The sequence below is a fragment of the Anas platyrhynchos genome, chromosome 4 (genome assembly GCF_047663525.1).
Source record: "Anas platyrhynchos isolate ZD024472 breed Pekin duck chromosome 4, IASCAAS_PekinDuck_T2T, whole genome shotgun sequence".
NCBI lineage: Eukaryota > Metazoa > Chordata > Aves > Anseriformes > Anatidae > Anas > Anas platyrhynchos.
The window spans coordinates 24,759,125-24,775,887 of NC_092590.1; the positions used below are offsets into that span (position 1 = coordinate 24,759,125).

At 36.1% G+C, this 16,763-nt stretch overlaps 1 protein-coding gene across 25 annotated transcripts in view; it reads right to left on the reverse strand.

Annotated features, from left to right (window-relative positions):
• Positions 1-16,763, reverse strand: part of TENM3 (teneurin transmembrane protein 3) — a 1,327,252-nt gene that overhangs the window by 442,530 nt on the left and 867,959 nt on the right. For all 25 annotated transcript variants that reach the window (XM_072037263.1, XM_072037264.1, XM_072037262.1 and 22 more), the window contains one exon: positions 16,233-16,284. The gene's annotated coding sequence lies outside the window, so the exon portion shown is untranslated. The remainder of the gene's footprint in view (positions 1-16,232; positions 16,285-16,763) is intronic.

Consider the following 16,763-nt stretch of genomic DNA (forward strand, 5'->3'; position numbering starts at 1 on the left):
ACATTTTCCTGAAGAAAATTTTTCTAGTTCCACAACATCAACAACACAGTTATAATAAAGATTGCAATGAGCAGCCACAGCAGGCAAGTGGGCTGAGCAAGTACATTCTCAGATAGTTTCACAATTCTGATTCTTTGGGGAATTAAAATGATGCTGGGTCTTTTATTTGACAAGCTAAATCACACTATATTCGTATTTAATTGTTGTGTTACCAAGTTATTAGCAGTGCCTGAACTCCCTGAGAAAACAAAACAAAACAAAACAAAACAAAAAACACAAAGCATTCTGCTTGTCAGCAATATATACCCACAATGTTATTGTTCTATTAGGTTCAAAGATTAGAGTGGGCCAAGTGCCTTGAAGGCCAACCTACTGAACTGTAAAACAGCATGCTAAAAATTCTGCAGATTTGTGTATAAAAAAAATCTCCAAGGATTTTTCTATTAAGGATAACAATAGAGGATAATAATATCTTTTTTTTTCAGATTCAAGTGTTTGATACTGACTCTAAGTTGTATTCATAACTCACGTGGTCAAGTAACACAAGGAGTGAGACACGGGATAGGAAAAGAGGAAATTCATGCCTCTAAGTCTCTCTGTCCTTTACGATACAACATGTCCAGAGGCCTATGTTGCTAATGGCTGTATTTTGCAATCATGGCCTGCTCAGTACTCAAAATGAACAGGCTAATAAAAGTGTGCTAGAATAGCTTCCCCAACCCCGCTTCTTTGGGAGAACAAATTCTGCCTTCATATGAACTCTGCATACTGATTTTTTCTCCTCCCACTATGGTGTTTTTCCTTCTTTCTGTTTTGGCTTCCTCTCAGTTGTGGCTCTCTGAATTAATCCTCCAATTTACTTCTTACGATAACATGTTTTGAAAAGTGACAGTCTCCAGTCCACCCTCCCTGATAACTAGATTTACTTCGTAATGCCAACCTAAAATTTTGTAGGTTGCCCGCTCTGGGTTCTCCATGGATTCGGGTGAAGAACAGAGCCCTCTTGTGCAACAGATCATTCCTCTATATTTTACACTGCCTTATTTATTCAGATTTTAATAGAGGCACAAAATAGGAGCCTCCAGTTAGATGTCTATATTCACACTCAGGTTCTTAGCACCCTAGTGTTCTTAAGTACTGATCTCAATGGGGTATCTTGAGTGTTAAGCACTTTTCAAACATCAACTCTACTATGAAGGGTTTGAATATGGATTTAGATCCTAAACTCAGGTTGCTATTTCATTTTTAATTTTGTCCTGCCCTACTTTTATCTCTTAATATTTTTTCCTTGAAACCGTACTTTGGCTTTGGCAATATCTGAATCATTCTTATAATATTATCCATTCCCCCATTAAAAAAAAATAATCCTGCCCTCCCACAAAAAATGTTTTTATGTTCAGTATTTTTATAGTTTCAGGCTTATTTGTTTTTATGTGAGCCATTTTTCTTTCACACCAATACAAAGGAGCTGCCTTCTGACATCTATCTTCTTTCATTCTTGGCTTCATCAATAATAAAATTCATAATATTCTGTATGAATAAAATGCAACAGAAAGAAATGGTCTTGTACTGCGTCTTTTTTCCTATTTCAATAGTTCATTCCATCATACAAGTCTAAACCAAAACCAGTATTTATGCAAAGATTTTGATATTAAATAGCTGTAATCTCGCAGAATAATTATATAAGAATAAAAGCCCTGTTTTACATTAGAGTTCTAGAATAAATTCACAACATTGACTTAATATGCAAATATATATTCATAATAGTAGAGTTTTCTCTGGGAACATACAACTTCTAGCTACACTTCTGCTGTATTACTGCAACAGTCCAAAGGAGAATTAGACTCTGTAAATGCTTCAGAATGCAGTATTTCTGTATTTAACTATTTTGGATGTGCACAAGGAAGAAGTAAGTAGATGAAGGAGATTTGCCTCCAAATGCAAAGCAGGGATTGTGTTAATGTGAGCTGGCTGCCTAGTAGGATTTTTTATTGGTATTGGAACTTCCATTTTGGCAGGATTCTCTGGCTTAGAGCACATTAAAAAATATAACTTTTTTTTTTTTTTTTTTTTTTTTTATAACATTAGGTCAAATTTTGGAAGCATTTGAACACAGAAGTTTGACAGTATTCCTTAACCTCCCTCGTTAATCTGTTTTTGTTTCTTTGTTTTGTTTTAAAATCCTTCTGAATTATGCAGACAGTAGAATTTTTTACTTGCTACATATTTTTAAGCAAACTCTGGGATATCAGTTTTTAAATTGTTTGAAAAATGGAAAAATATATCACATTTAAAATCAGAAATTGCATTAATTCAATTAAGCTATTGCTAATTCTGCATTTCCATTTTCCATCATGGCCAGTCATGTCTTTTCTGTCACAGGCAAAAATAAACTGGCCTATAAATCCCCTATTTTAATTCTCAGAACATGCACTGTCACAGAAAAAATCTGAGTTGTTTCTTGGCCACCAGCAGAGCATTTATGTACTCAGGTGGCCCATTGTATCTCCAAATTTGAGTGTGGGTTTCTATAATATGATATACTTTTAAGCATGTAAACCAAGAAAGCAACAAAGTATGTAACATTTTTGAAATTAATCAAAAGAAGTTAGCTCCATTGATGCATACTTCCTGCAACTTTTCAACAACCAATGACAAGAGGATAATAGGAAATGGATGGGAGGCTTTCTTTTCCTAGTGACCCCAAAATCTGGGGTCTGCCAGAAGAGATCTTACTCACTGTATGATTTCCATGAGACTGAATTCTGACGCAAAGACACAAGCACTGATCAGTGTGGAAGACAAAGGGACAATGGGAACAAGGTATTAGGCTTTGGAAAAAAAAACAGCCACCACCACCAAAAAAACAACACAAACCTATAAGTGAAAATGTCATACTTTGGCTTGGATGGCCTTAAATCCACATATACAATGTTTATGAAAGGGAAAAGTGATATTCCTGCACAAATGAAAAACTGTTACATTTAGTCCTAAGTATCAAGTTCTGCACCAATAACAAATCAGTAACATTCCTAGTTATATACAAGCAGGATTATGTAATTAAGATAATTAAAGGCAGTGAAGAAAATTAGAACCATGCGTGAGATGAAGGATATGGTTGAAGTATCACTGTGTACAAATCTGACCCACCTTTCACTGTGAAAATTTTAATAGAATATACCTGACAAGTCTACTGCTATTCCTGTATCGAGCAAGATAACAGCACTGAACAGCAGAGTCACTGAGCTTGTGAACGACACTGTTGAAGAACTGGCCTTCCCCCTATAATTTCCAATCGAGACTGAAAGATTTAATATGCATTATATATACATATATATACATATACATACATACCTAAATATTGTTCTGATAAATGTACCAAGAAGAAATTACATAAGCATAACACACGTTCCTTAGAAGACAAGTGCAACATACCGTTTAACAACACCAATCTGTCTGTGAACAAGGAGGAACAGGAAAATCAAGCTCTTTCCTCACTTTATAAGGAAATGAAGCTTCTTTCAAAAATCTAAGTAATTTCGTCACATCCACACAATACCTATGACATGGGAAGTGAACTATGATCTATCAGGTCATTTTCAAGACAGCTTCATCTTGACTTTCAAAAAATGATGGACTTATCATTACAAGCCTCTAACACATTAGTATACGTATCTGGCTTGTGCTATGCTTCCTCTTACCCTCCTGACATTTCAGGAGTTCGCTGCCAGATCTTACAAACGCTCTCCACTAAAAATAACTGCTGACATTTGCCAGTGGCATGTACTAATCACATCCAGAATAAGATTTTTACATACACTTATTTGTATTTTATCTTATATTTTTTGTAAACCTTGGCTCTGCTTCTCAAAAAAAAAAAAAAAAAAAAAAAGTCAAATATGTTTTATACCTGTATTAAAACAATATTAAAACAAACAAGTTAAGCTATTATAACTGAAACATTTTTTATACTAACATATAACATGGGGATTTGGGTTGATTTTTTTTTTTTTAAAGAAAAATGGCTTTTCTATCCAGCTTTCAGTGAGTGAAAGCGATGGTTGTCTGCCACATTACAAGAACAATTACATTTGTAAAGGAGAGAATAAAGCACATCGAGTAACACAAAACCAGCCCCTGAAAGACGGTTTCACCTCTCTGTTGAAACAGGACGTTGAATATCACTAAGTACAGAAACCTTTTCTTAATGGCTTCTAAAGCTTATGACTGCTAATTAGTCACTAGCAGTCTGAGGTCCATACTCCCTATTAATAAAATTACAGCTGTTTTGCTCCCAAAAGTGGGAAATTTGCTGTATTCTCCTGGTGGATCCTAGCCCTTCTAATCTCAGATGTGACAAATTTGCTAGCCATAGCGGCCGGTTTGTACCTCCTTTACCTGCCATGGAGGAGCAAGAAGTACTCAAATCACCAACATATTGACTGATGACACTGCATTTGCTATGGGATTTTATGGCAGGACTCCTATAACTCCCTGCACATAACGCTCTTAACACTTATGTTACATTAAGTTAATAAAACCTGCAGTTTAAATCCATCTGACCTGCAGTTTAAATCCATCTGTTTTCCCCTCAGTCTTCTGTATATCTTAATCAATGTTTCAGTCACAAATATTATGAACAAGATTCACAAATACTGTATGTCAAAGCTTAAATGCTGAAATTAAAAAATCATGAAGATGTTCCTATAAATGTTTGAACAAATCTAAGCATATCATTTGTAAAACAGAAGTTACACTTTTTTTTTTCCTGAAAAGTCCTTCTCATTCCCCTTTTATCACATGATACAACTTTGAAACTTGAGGTCAAAAACCAGAACTGGTGCTAAGATGAGCGGAGAAGAAAACCAGTGTCCCCCAACAGGAAAATTCTGATTCCCACCAGCAGCGTGCAAGGAGGCCCCAGCTGTCAGACCCCAGGGTCAACGATCCATTGACCACTCTCTTTATGTGAACCTGAGAGTTCCTCTTAGACCTTATATGCCCTGGGGAGAGGCAGTGTATGTTAACTACAGGTTAGCTATGAGAAAGATTTTCCCCCTCTTGTTATGCTGGTTCTCACGTGGCGCTGCTGCATGTGCCTATGCAATAATCTACTGAAACCATACAATTTTCAGTAAATATTCAGAAGACCTGGAAGCTGATTGATAGCAGTGATATAGGTGCTTTTTTCCTCTTTATATTTTTCAATCAGGCGACTATTGAATACATATAAAAGGCCTGTCTACATTTGCTTCATTCTTTGACAAACATTTTCTCTTGAACACATTTAAAAAAAATAAAATCTCATCATCTTTGTCTTAAGTCACAGTCATTGCGGGATCTCATTGATTACTGCAGAACATATATCAATTATCAACCGAGGCTTTGAAAAATGAATGAATTAGCACATTCTCAAACCATGATGCTCTCCCAGGTGGTTCGTACACTTTACATAAGGTGTATGACCAACTCTTCCTCTTCCCTCATTTAGGATATAGACCTTCCTTCCCAGCTATGCTCCTTTAAGAGGAAACATGCAGGCTACTCAGTCATGTAAATACGAAGTCTTATTTCTGTCTGTTATTCAAAAATGTTAAGCACTACTATATATTAAAAAAAAAAAAAAAAAAAAGTAGGAAATCTTTCACAAAGAGTTAAGCTGGAGGTGAAAACTGTATGTAGTATGGAATGTAAGAGATGCCACTTCACTTTATAACAAACTGTCTGTTCTGTACCAACGAAGTTTCATATACATGTAGCTAAAATGTAAAGCACTTTCAGTGGAGTTCAGACTGGAAGAATCTTCTTGACGGAGCTTATCTCAAAATCATTTGAAGTCCAAAGTGTCTATGCAAAACCATTAATCTCAGAATGTGTCTAAACACTATCCCGGAGACAGGCTACAATTTACGGTTCTCTGTGACAGACAAATCACTAGTAGAGCCCTGTCACTTAACCCCAGTGATTTCTTCGGTAGTCAGGGAAAGAAAGGTTTTCATACTGCCCTGTCATAGAAGGACTACGGGACCTGTCAACACTGTATAACTTTACATAAAAAATAAAAGTGATGCGTAGGCATTTCAGTCATCATCAAACAAAAATCAGCATGGTGGGCTTCAAGATCAGTGTCATTGACAAAAAAACTGCTACATAAAGTATAAAGAAAGCTTTTATATTTTTAGGACAAAATATAGGGCAAAAATATTTTTTCCTTCTGCATCAGGTTTTTGTTCTACATACTTTAACTGTAAGATGGAGCTCTCTAGTTTTATACAAACCTAAAGTATGGTTTCAATCTCCAGTTACCTAATGGTGCATGTTTGATAGCAGTAGAGGACTCCAGAGCGATGGCCATGCTTATTTGCCCAACGTACACAAATCTTGTCAAAGCTCTGAAGGGCCTGGCTGGCTAAAAATCAGATTAAGTTCAGATAAAGAGGACACTCTCACTGGATTTACAGTTTAAGTGCCTCCATGTTCAGTATGCGTTTCACCATCACAAATCAAATTGCATGCAACCTAGAGCCTATCTTGAAGTTTACAGGTATTTGCAACACATGTGTTTAACACAATTTTTCCAATTGCCTTCATGCACATCCATATAGAAACTGTTTAGCAAAATACAGTAAGCTGAACAGATATTTGTTTTAACTTTTTTTTTTTTTTTCCTCAATTGGAACACTGCTTTTTCATTTGAAAAATTTGTTTCAGGTATTTCACACTTGCCACAAATGTAACATTTTCTAAGCAGTTTTCCAAGTAATCATGTTCACATTTTGTACAGCTCTTCATGTAAAATTGTGTTCCTAGAATATTATCTTACAGATACTACTGCTGGGTGGTGAAGGAAAAGAATGCCAGAGACACACATATGGAGTCACCCAGAAGTTATTGAATGCTTACTGACTTTCCCGGCCTTGTTCCTCTGCAGAAAGACCTTCAACTGTTTTGAAGGATATACAAAAAAGTTATGGCACTGCATCTTCCTTGCCGGGCAGAAAAAAAAAAAAAAAAGAGAGAGAAAAAAAAAGCCACATTTCAGGAAACTGAACAGCCTGGCCTCAAAAGCAGGTATAGTTAGAGCAAAGATGCAGAGACATACTGCACTCCTCGTACACATAGAAACTGGTTAAAGGATCAAGGAATAAACCAAGATATTGGAAAGAAGGAAGAAGAGACCTTTAGTTATCGTCCTCAGTGTCTGACACTTTCAAACATATGTTTGATTTTTCTTCTTTGCTACTCATGGGCATTCAAAAATATTGACCCAGCTATCAATTCATCAATACCAGCATTTGCTGCATCAACATGCTGGAAAAACCTTCTGGACTATAAGATTCACCTGACCAAGCCCAGTCAGATGCTAGGAGCTCCTATCATCTTCAGGAACTCTCTGATATTGACTACCTCTGCCCCAGTTAGGAATTTAAAAAAGGATAAAGGACTTTATTCAAAACACATGAAAGCAACAATGACACCAGTGGGAAACTGGGACTGGAATCAATGTGTTTAAGTGTCGTATCTGGGTTTGGTAGACAGACAAACTATTTGAAGGCAGACAAGATAAGAAATAACACACATATTTTTTTCCAAGCACACTTTTAAAGTGCAGTGGCAGTGATAAGCACACTAAAAACCTCTTATTATGAATTCATTTGCATCTGCTCATTCAAAATTAATTATCCTCAATGTTAAGAGTGCTAGTAGTGTATTTTATGCTGTTTTTGAGGTGCGTTAAGCTATCAATGACTAACTTAGATAATCATAAATACATTAAACTACTAACTTTAAAAATGATCATCAGTATTGCACAGCATTCAGGGTGTAATTACCTTTAAATGTGAAAAATATCAGTATATTTACATTTGTAAACAATCAACTTTCATAATACACTACACCATGCTTAATAAATTTTGTACACTGTATATGAGTCATGTGAAATGCGACTTGCCACTTCATGCCAAAAATCACTATTTTCTTCAAAAATTGACAGCTGAAGCTTGTGAGTTAGAGGGACTGATGACACTTATTAGAGTTACACGGCTTACAAAAGGTAGCTACACACTGATTTAATCCACATACCTCAACTTTGATTATTAGCACCCCCGTAAATCCCAGTGTTGAGCATTCCCTATGAAAAGGCACTTAATTTTGCTGAAATTTGACAGTGTGCACTGATTCAATGATCAGGACAAATGCCCATTAGGACCAGGGCCCCTAAATTCTTTTACTTGTGATTTTGTAGCCTGTAACTCCTGAGTTCTATTCTTCCATTTTCCACAGCTTCAGTTTTTCTGTATGTATGAAATCCTCCACCGTAACCTTAAATTTTTCTGTCCTTCTGGTGTTCACTGACAGTCTCTGAGGCTTGGGCTTTATTCTCCTTCAGGGTTCATTCTTCTTCTAAATACTCATCATCCATTGCATTCTATAAAGAGAGTTCCCAGCAGTAGTTTTTAAAATAAAAGATAAAATGTTCAGTATCTGAACATTTAGGGCTCTAGTGTCAGTACCTGGAATGCCTCCTGTTGACAAGGATGGTTATCACTGGGGGCAACTGAAATCTGTTCATTCTGAACTGTCTTCAGAAATCAGCCTTATCTGATTGTTCTTTCAGATCAAAAGAAGTAGGAAGACAAAGTAAGCTGTGCATATTCTTTCACTCTGCACTTTGTTGTTAAAAAAGGAGGAATCCCACTAGGACCCATAAACCACTTTTAGATATCACTAATCTTTGCTATGAATTTCTATTTTTTCCATTTACTGCCAGCTGACTGATTAGATTTTGATATTTTAGTGACATACAGCAGCACTGTTAGGAATTAACGTGCAAAACACATAACAAAATCTAGACAGACAAAAGAGCATTTATTGCTCTAAGGAAAATGACATGTAATTCTCAGCATTTACAGCTGAGATTAGACCTCTTTTCCACATGATAGATACGTAGTCAGTAATAGAAATACTTGCAAGGTCTCACCTGGAGCTCTTGGATTTAGGCACAGTTGCCCTACCTTTCAGGTATTTGTGGAAGATAGCTTGTGTTGCCTCTTATGTCAGGTTCAATCTCAGTGACTAAATATGTAACTACCTTGTTAACTGTTTAAGAAACAGATCAGAGGAAGACAATCCTGTGCTTTTCTTGTACATATATATTAAAAAAAATACAGCATAGTTAATACAGATGCTGACAAAAGAGAAGTGAAATAATACATATCAAAGTTTTGTTGAAAAAACAAATTGGAATTGAACTGTTTATTGTACATCTCAGGCTTCACATTCAGCTTTACACATACTGGAGCTACAATTTTTTTGAGACTTTCTCAAAACTCTGTAGGACCCTGTTAAGGTTCTGCACATCTACATAAATAGCATTACCCATGTAACAAGTGAATAAATTAAGTATATATTTTACACTGTTTTATAGCCTTTGATGCAGCTATTATCAAGTGAATTAAAATTTTAACATGGAGCCTGTATCTTACATCTATTTTCTACATCTGAATTTTGGTATAATTCTTAGGAAGTCTATGCACAACCAACCAGTTCCCTAATTTCTAATGAGTTTCATTTGGTTCATTGACTTGTGTCATTCAAACGACTTGTCCTTTTTTTTTAATTTTTTTCCCTCATTAAAAGACGATCATGTCAATGACCATCTTGCTTTTGTTCATCTTTCATTATGTCATACTATAGGGTTAAAATGAGTTTTGTGAAAAACATAATTAGTGCAGTAGCTCCAAGCATACTGAGCCAGCACACCACATCTTTTTGGTACTTGTCTTATGCTGGAGAAGCGGATGACACTTGAATTTGAGACCAGTTTGCCATCAACTACATCAAAATACCCCTATTTGTTAAAGGAAACCACATCAGAGTAGATCTTGAAGTCAAAACCTCTTTTCAGGAAACTCCACCCCTTCCCATATACATATAGTTGAAGTCAACCTCAAATCAGCAAAAACCTGCCACGCAATTCTTATTGTATACACAAAGCGTAGAAATCACAGATTTTCAGCAAAAAGGCAGAATGATAACAAAAATGAATCAAGTTCTTCATTCTCTCACCAGAAATTCACACTGACAAATTGAGTTATACTAGCTTCTGGTTCAGCTTGAAGTACCAGCTTCACGTTTTCTTGATTTCTATGCTTCCTGAGTTATCTCCCTTGGGATATTCAGGTTAGACGGATTGAATAGTCTAAGTATAAAAATCATAGTACAAAAATCTATCACAAATTAGCCTTAAAGTAGTTCAAAGAACCATAAAAAACCACGATAAAGGGTTTTTAGCCTCTTGTAAGGAAATAACAAAATGTTTTTTGAAACAATAGTTCAGTGGCTCAAGAATAATTGAGCATCTTAAAATAAAAGGGCTGCAAAACTTGTGGCCATTCAAAGCACGAGCTGTACTACTTCTGGACACATTATTACAATGCTGCTAAAGTGAAACTGTCAACATTATTTAACATTTTACTTCAGAAACAAACAAAATCAGAGATTTTGTATCCTTTTTGGCATGAAAGTAATAAACAATATGTAAAAAATGGGTAAGAGTGGGGGAACTTCTATTAAAGGAAAAGTCCCTGTTCTTTTTCATCTAGTGCACTATTCAAAAAAACCATACACCCTAATTAGTCCAATTGTAATCGTAATTAAAAAAAAAAAAAAAAAGCACAATTTCTATGCCATTGTAAACATTTTTCTTGAATAAAGAAGCTGGTTTTGTACACGGAAAGGAAAACTTTGTTGTCTGATATCAAGTTAGTATAAAGATTTACAAACCAGCAGTGACAAGGTATTCTAGAATTTTTCACCTGGGATATTTATGTTCTGATCCTGGATTGAACAACGTATCTGTAAATACCAAAACACTACAGAACGAAAAGCAAGTTTTACAATAAAGTGTCCTAAAAGACAGTACTGAAAATCCTGGACCGTACAGATGTTGCTCCTCCCTAGGCACAGCGTTTTTCCCATTGCCCTGTATTCTAAAAGGGAGCCCCTGATTTTGCCTGCAAATACTCCAAAGGAGAATCCTACCAAGAAACACAGAAATGGTTCCTAAGGACAAAGGTAAGTTTTCCTGTTTTCAGATCCCACCCTGCCCCTTGCAAAGGAAGGTTTATATGTTTTCCAAAACGCCCAGAATATTTCATACCGAATCTCTCGATGAGTTGTATGCACCAGGTCTGCCCTGCCTCAGTGAACAAAGCACAAGCTCTACAGCCTCTGCCTCGTGCTGTGCATATGCCAGCAGGTTGCACTGAGGCTCCAGTAAGGGCTAACTTCCACTTTCTGCTGGAATCCCAAGAGATTCAGGATCTCGCTCATGTGGCAAAATAAGAATGTGTTTTAGCAGTCACTTTCCACGTGAGGCCATCCGAGGTTTACAAAGGAGCCATCTCTTCACTTTATTCTGCTATTAAACAGGTTAAGGTAGATATGCTCAGGAACTGCTTAATGACCTGATGAAATGGAGCTCATTAGTGATCAAATGGCTCTGGCCACTTCTGATTAAAAGTATGGCAATCGTTGATTGTGATGATAACAAACTAAGATTCAACAGTTAATATATTCACTGGCTTCACGAGTTGAACTCATAAATTAACACAACTCAGAAAAGGGCTTTAAACAGACACTGTACACCGAAGGGACACTGAATTCCTGATGGCCAAGAATGCTAGAAACAGACAAATTTCCCGTGGTAACCAAAGCAGAAAACTGTGGTGTTTTAGTACCTGAGGAGTATGCTGGCCCCAACACATCCTTCCTGAACTATTTAAATAAAGTGCTAAAAGGGCTAAACAGTGATCCCTCCTCCTAATGCCATTCTGTACCATTTAGAGCTACTACTCAGAAGAGATGTGTGGTTTTGAAAAGGACATAGAAACAGAGGTTTTCTACTTTCAGGAAAAAAAAAAAGTCTAAATGTTAGATTAATACAAAAAAGGCACCATCTGGCACCATCACTAACCCTGTCCTTAGATTTTGAATGGAAAGTGAGAAGTAGTCTGGAAAGAGCACTGAAGTGCAGGAATTCAGGTCTGTGATTCCCAGGCTGACTTGATTCACAGCTCAGAACTTCATATGGGGAGCTTTGATGGGACAGAAGATTTTAGAACTCATGTCTTCATTACTGCCTGCTGGTGGCTAAGGTGTTGAAAAAACATTTCTCACATTTATAACTAATATGCCAAACAGTGCAATTTTGTGTAAAGAAGTGTCTTCAAATGTCAAAAAACCTATACAATACTGCATGTCACTACACCTGAATGACTGACTGCCATGAAAAGAAGTCAGTTCAATGACTCAGTACAATACCTTTTTATTCTACTAAGGACAACTTGAAAAAATTTTTGCATTGGCATGCCTGTGCAGCTCATAAGTATAGGTAGCCTGACAAAGGTTTAATAGTAATGGGCAGAATCATACCAATATCTAAACAGAAAAACTAGAGATGTGCTACTGTTAAAAGAAAGTCTGTGTGACTAGTAGCAGGTAGGTGAGCTTACCATCTACTTTAGTTGGTGCACTTCAGGGATTCAGCTCTGATCCTGTATCTAAAATGCAAGGACTTGAGATGCTGTGCCATTCAGTGCATAGACAGAGTTACACCAGGAGAGACTCGAGTCACTGTAATCTCTGCCTACTAAACAAAAAATTCCATGCATGTCCAAAAATGCATAGAAGACAAGAAAAGCCATAGGCTCTTTGTACTGGGGTGAGAACACTCTGCTCTTAGAAATGCTCATCACTTTTATATAGGTTGTTCTTGAAAGGAAAAGAAAAAAAGACAGAAATGGTGACAATAAATACTTCTGCCACAAAACTGTATCATCGGGACATCTATTAAATATTGAAACCTCTACTAAAATACCTTTAACACAGTGTACAACACCAGTTGACCATCATGAATAAAAACTGAAGCTAAATGCTAGCATATAAGCCAGAGATGAGAACTTGAAAATGTGATCATAAAAGCTATAATAATAAAAATTGTGAGGAAAGATTTTCATTTACCATTAAAATTAATATGTGTTTTGCACAGGTTTATTGATTTTAGCTTACTGTTTGCAGTACTAAAGAGTTCTAGGATAATGGTCTGGAAGAACAGGGACTCAGGAGTATTTGCTTTCAATAGAGACCTTCTTTCCACCAGGACCACTTGATTTTTTTTATAGCTCCAGTTGAGATCTACTGAGGACTTCCACTGCTGGACACCGTTGAGAACTGTAAGAACACAGACCTACTCAAACAACACTACAGGGCTTACTTGGTAAATGAACAGGCCTGGAAGTCAATGGAAGTAGGAAAAACCCACCACCAAAAATAAAAAAACCCTCCCCCCAAAAACCTACATCATTGCTGGATTCCTACAGCACCAGCAGCAGGAGTGCTGACCTGCTGGTTGCATCATTCCAGACACACCGTGGCAAAATAGTGTACTGAACTTGGGAGTCATTTGAAAACATCAGCTATTCACGGCTTCAGGAATATTGATGTAGAAGAACAAAGGATTTCAATTAACTAATTGCATTTTAAAAAGTCCCCTCATGCTCTGAATTGTTCCCTTCGCTGACACAAATCCAAGCACAGTAAGGTCCAGATGAGTTAGCAAAAGCTGCCGTAGTGGTAGCTTAAAATCAACTGGTAGATTTGCTGGTTGACTTTAGCCTGTAACAACTAAAAGGGCACCGGAAGGTAGCATTTCATACTGGTTAGCTTTACAAGCATATACTAGTTTCAGCTCATAAGTCCTATTCAGGGATATATTTTTGTTTCTAGATAAAAGTATATCTAAACAGCAGCAGGTACAGGTATTACAAAGACTGTCTTTCAGTTTCTCTGTCAGAGGAACACTACAAAACACAAATAATCTATTTCAGTCTAAATGCTTAGTCCAGGGTACAAAGGAGGAGCCGCTTTCAAATAGCTGAAAAGAATTTGCAGAAACCACGATTTTTTCTTTTTTCCAGTGGCATTCACACAGTCCTTCCAAAGGAAAAAAAAATAATTAAATGCTCCAAAGTCAAAGAAGTAGCAAGAGTATATTCCAGTAGCATAGACATGGTGTTTGTGTGTGTAATACAACAAATAGCTAGCCAACCATTAAATACTGTTAGGTATTCAGCTGAATATGAATATTATACATACAACCTAGAATAAATGAGATATACATATTTTTTCCATCTAATACATCAACTATTTTATTATAAAAAAGGCCATAATCTAATAACTCTCGGTCAAGTTCACAAACCATATTTGATTAAAAAGAAAATGTATATAAGAGCATATATTTAAATAATTGTATTTCAAATCTGTGAAATGGCATTCTGGACATTTTTACTGCGTATTTCTCTCATGCTCATAATGAGCATAAAGTAAGATTTACTGTTTTGATTTTGCTAGGAAAATCACATACAAAACGTACAATGCTTTGTCATTTAAAGCTGCTATATCAACAAGTCTTAATATGCATTCTGAAAACAGAACAGTAAGACTAATATTACATAGAGAAAATGCATTGAAACTTCCCAGTCCTTTCAGACCTTTCTGTCAGTATTAATAGCTCTTTTTTTATTATTTTTTATTATTTGTTCGTTAATGTGGAGCTATATTATCCCCTCCTGTAGACAAGTTTAAGCACTACAGACAGAGGACAACTGAAGAAGGCCATGGAGGTCAGTTATGTTGTATGCAACTCTAGAACTGCAAATACTTATTTTTTAGCAAATACCTCTCATTGTCACCATTCCACAAGTGAGATACCTTACCCTGCCTCACTTGCACTGTCCCTCCGTCAGATTCAAGAAAAAACTGTATTACTCAGCAATTACAGAACCCATTTAAATTAAATATGACAACACAGCTAGAAGATGAGAAGGGCGATAAGCTGGTAAAAAAATCTGATAATGAAGTGTCTAGTTCTGGTGACCACGTGATACAATATCTAAAGCCTTTTCCAGGTTATTGAGAGTTCTTTTACATGTACAGAGAGCAAGCAAGAAGGAGAGAGAGTTAAAAAAAAAGAAAAAGAATCTGTGGTCTGTAAATGATCAGCACAAAAAATAAATTATGGTCAAGTAACTGAACTTTTCTGATGTGTAAATTGAATCATTCCCACACGCTGGTGTTTTATAATTAAAAGACCCTTTTCACTGTGGGAAATTTTACTGAATTTTGTATTAAAAGAAGAAACAAACCATCAATCAGGAGGAGGTAGGGGAACTCAAAGAGCTCAACCCATTAAACTTGAAGAGTGTAGTCGAATTCTGAATGACTTGCTCTAGGAAACTGTAGCTCTTTTAAGGCAGGATACTGTACAAACATTAATGAGCAGAATGCATATCTGATAACTGTTCTAAAATCTTTTGTAGTCATACAGAAGAACACACTTTCCACTTGGTGTCACAAGGTGCAGAATATGGTTTTAAATGAACCCTTTTTGTGAGGTTCACAATCTTTAAATTACCTGACTTCAGTTACCATTGAGAAAAATTACTGATCTGAAACAAACAACCAAACTAAAAAAACAAACCCACTCCTTACTTGATACTATATAAGTACTAATGACAGAGTAAGATTGGTTACAGCCCGATCACTGCCAAATACACTTTTGAGTGAGCACCAACAGCTATCATTTCAGAGCTATGGGACCCTCCTTATCTGCTTTCATCAGAGTTTAGGTCATGGTTACAAATGGCATTTGCAAAGTATTCATGTAAAGAGAGGCATCATTACAAAACATCACAATATGACATACATAGGCCACAGTAGTTTCTTGTGAATGCTTGAGAACTCTCACAAGAAATTTAATAGCTCCTTTGAGAATTTCGTTATTTATTTAATTATATTCTATTCTTGGTAAGTCTGGCTGGTAACAGAGTAAAGTGTCAAAACATAAAACCATTTATCATGCTGGATATTCCTTCCTGGACAAAGTATTCATACATGTTAACGTTAGCACTACATGCATCCCATTTTATATTTTGACCTATGCTGTTATTGCAATGGTAAATTAGATATAGCAGCTTAAGTTACAGAGAATGATTGAGACCATTGGACATTGCATACTCAGTGCAGACTGGCTTCTTGAAATTTCATAGTTATGCTCTATTCAGTTAGCTAGACAAACTATTTCTAGTCAGCTAGAAAACTGCTGTTTAAGAATCACCAATGCAATATATGGATCCCACTAACACTTGAGGCTGTAGGATGCTTCATCTTACCTTCAGTTTTCTACCTGGTGTTATGCTGGTGGGTCTCAGATGATCCAAGAACCTACAAAGAGAATAGATTAGGATGAATTAGGTTAGACATTTTTTAAATTAATTATTACAATACACTACAGCAACTTTTAAAAGCAAAATATTAGATTTTTTTTTGGTACAATTATTTTCCTCTTTGAATTGTGATATATGATGTGTTCATTAACTACGTATCTTTCCTAACATCAAAGTGAGATGCAGATCGTCTTTTACAAAGTATTTATTATAGTTGCTACTGGACTGAAACATTAATACACTGTAAGAGACTATTTTATTTGTTTGAACCATATGGCAGTGTTAACTGCAAGTTGAACAGGAAATCTGAAGTGGCATTTTGTAGATTCATGTTTATTGTACCTCACTTTCACATTTGGTTTCTTCAGCTCACATGTGAAAAGGTTCTTTCATTGTTACTACTGTGGAAAACTGACCATGTGTCCTGAGTATTTAACATAAAATGTAATAGAAGGTTTACTGGTCTTCCTAACTTTA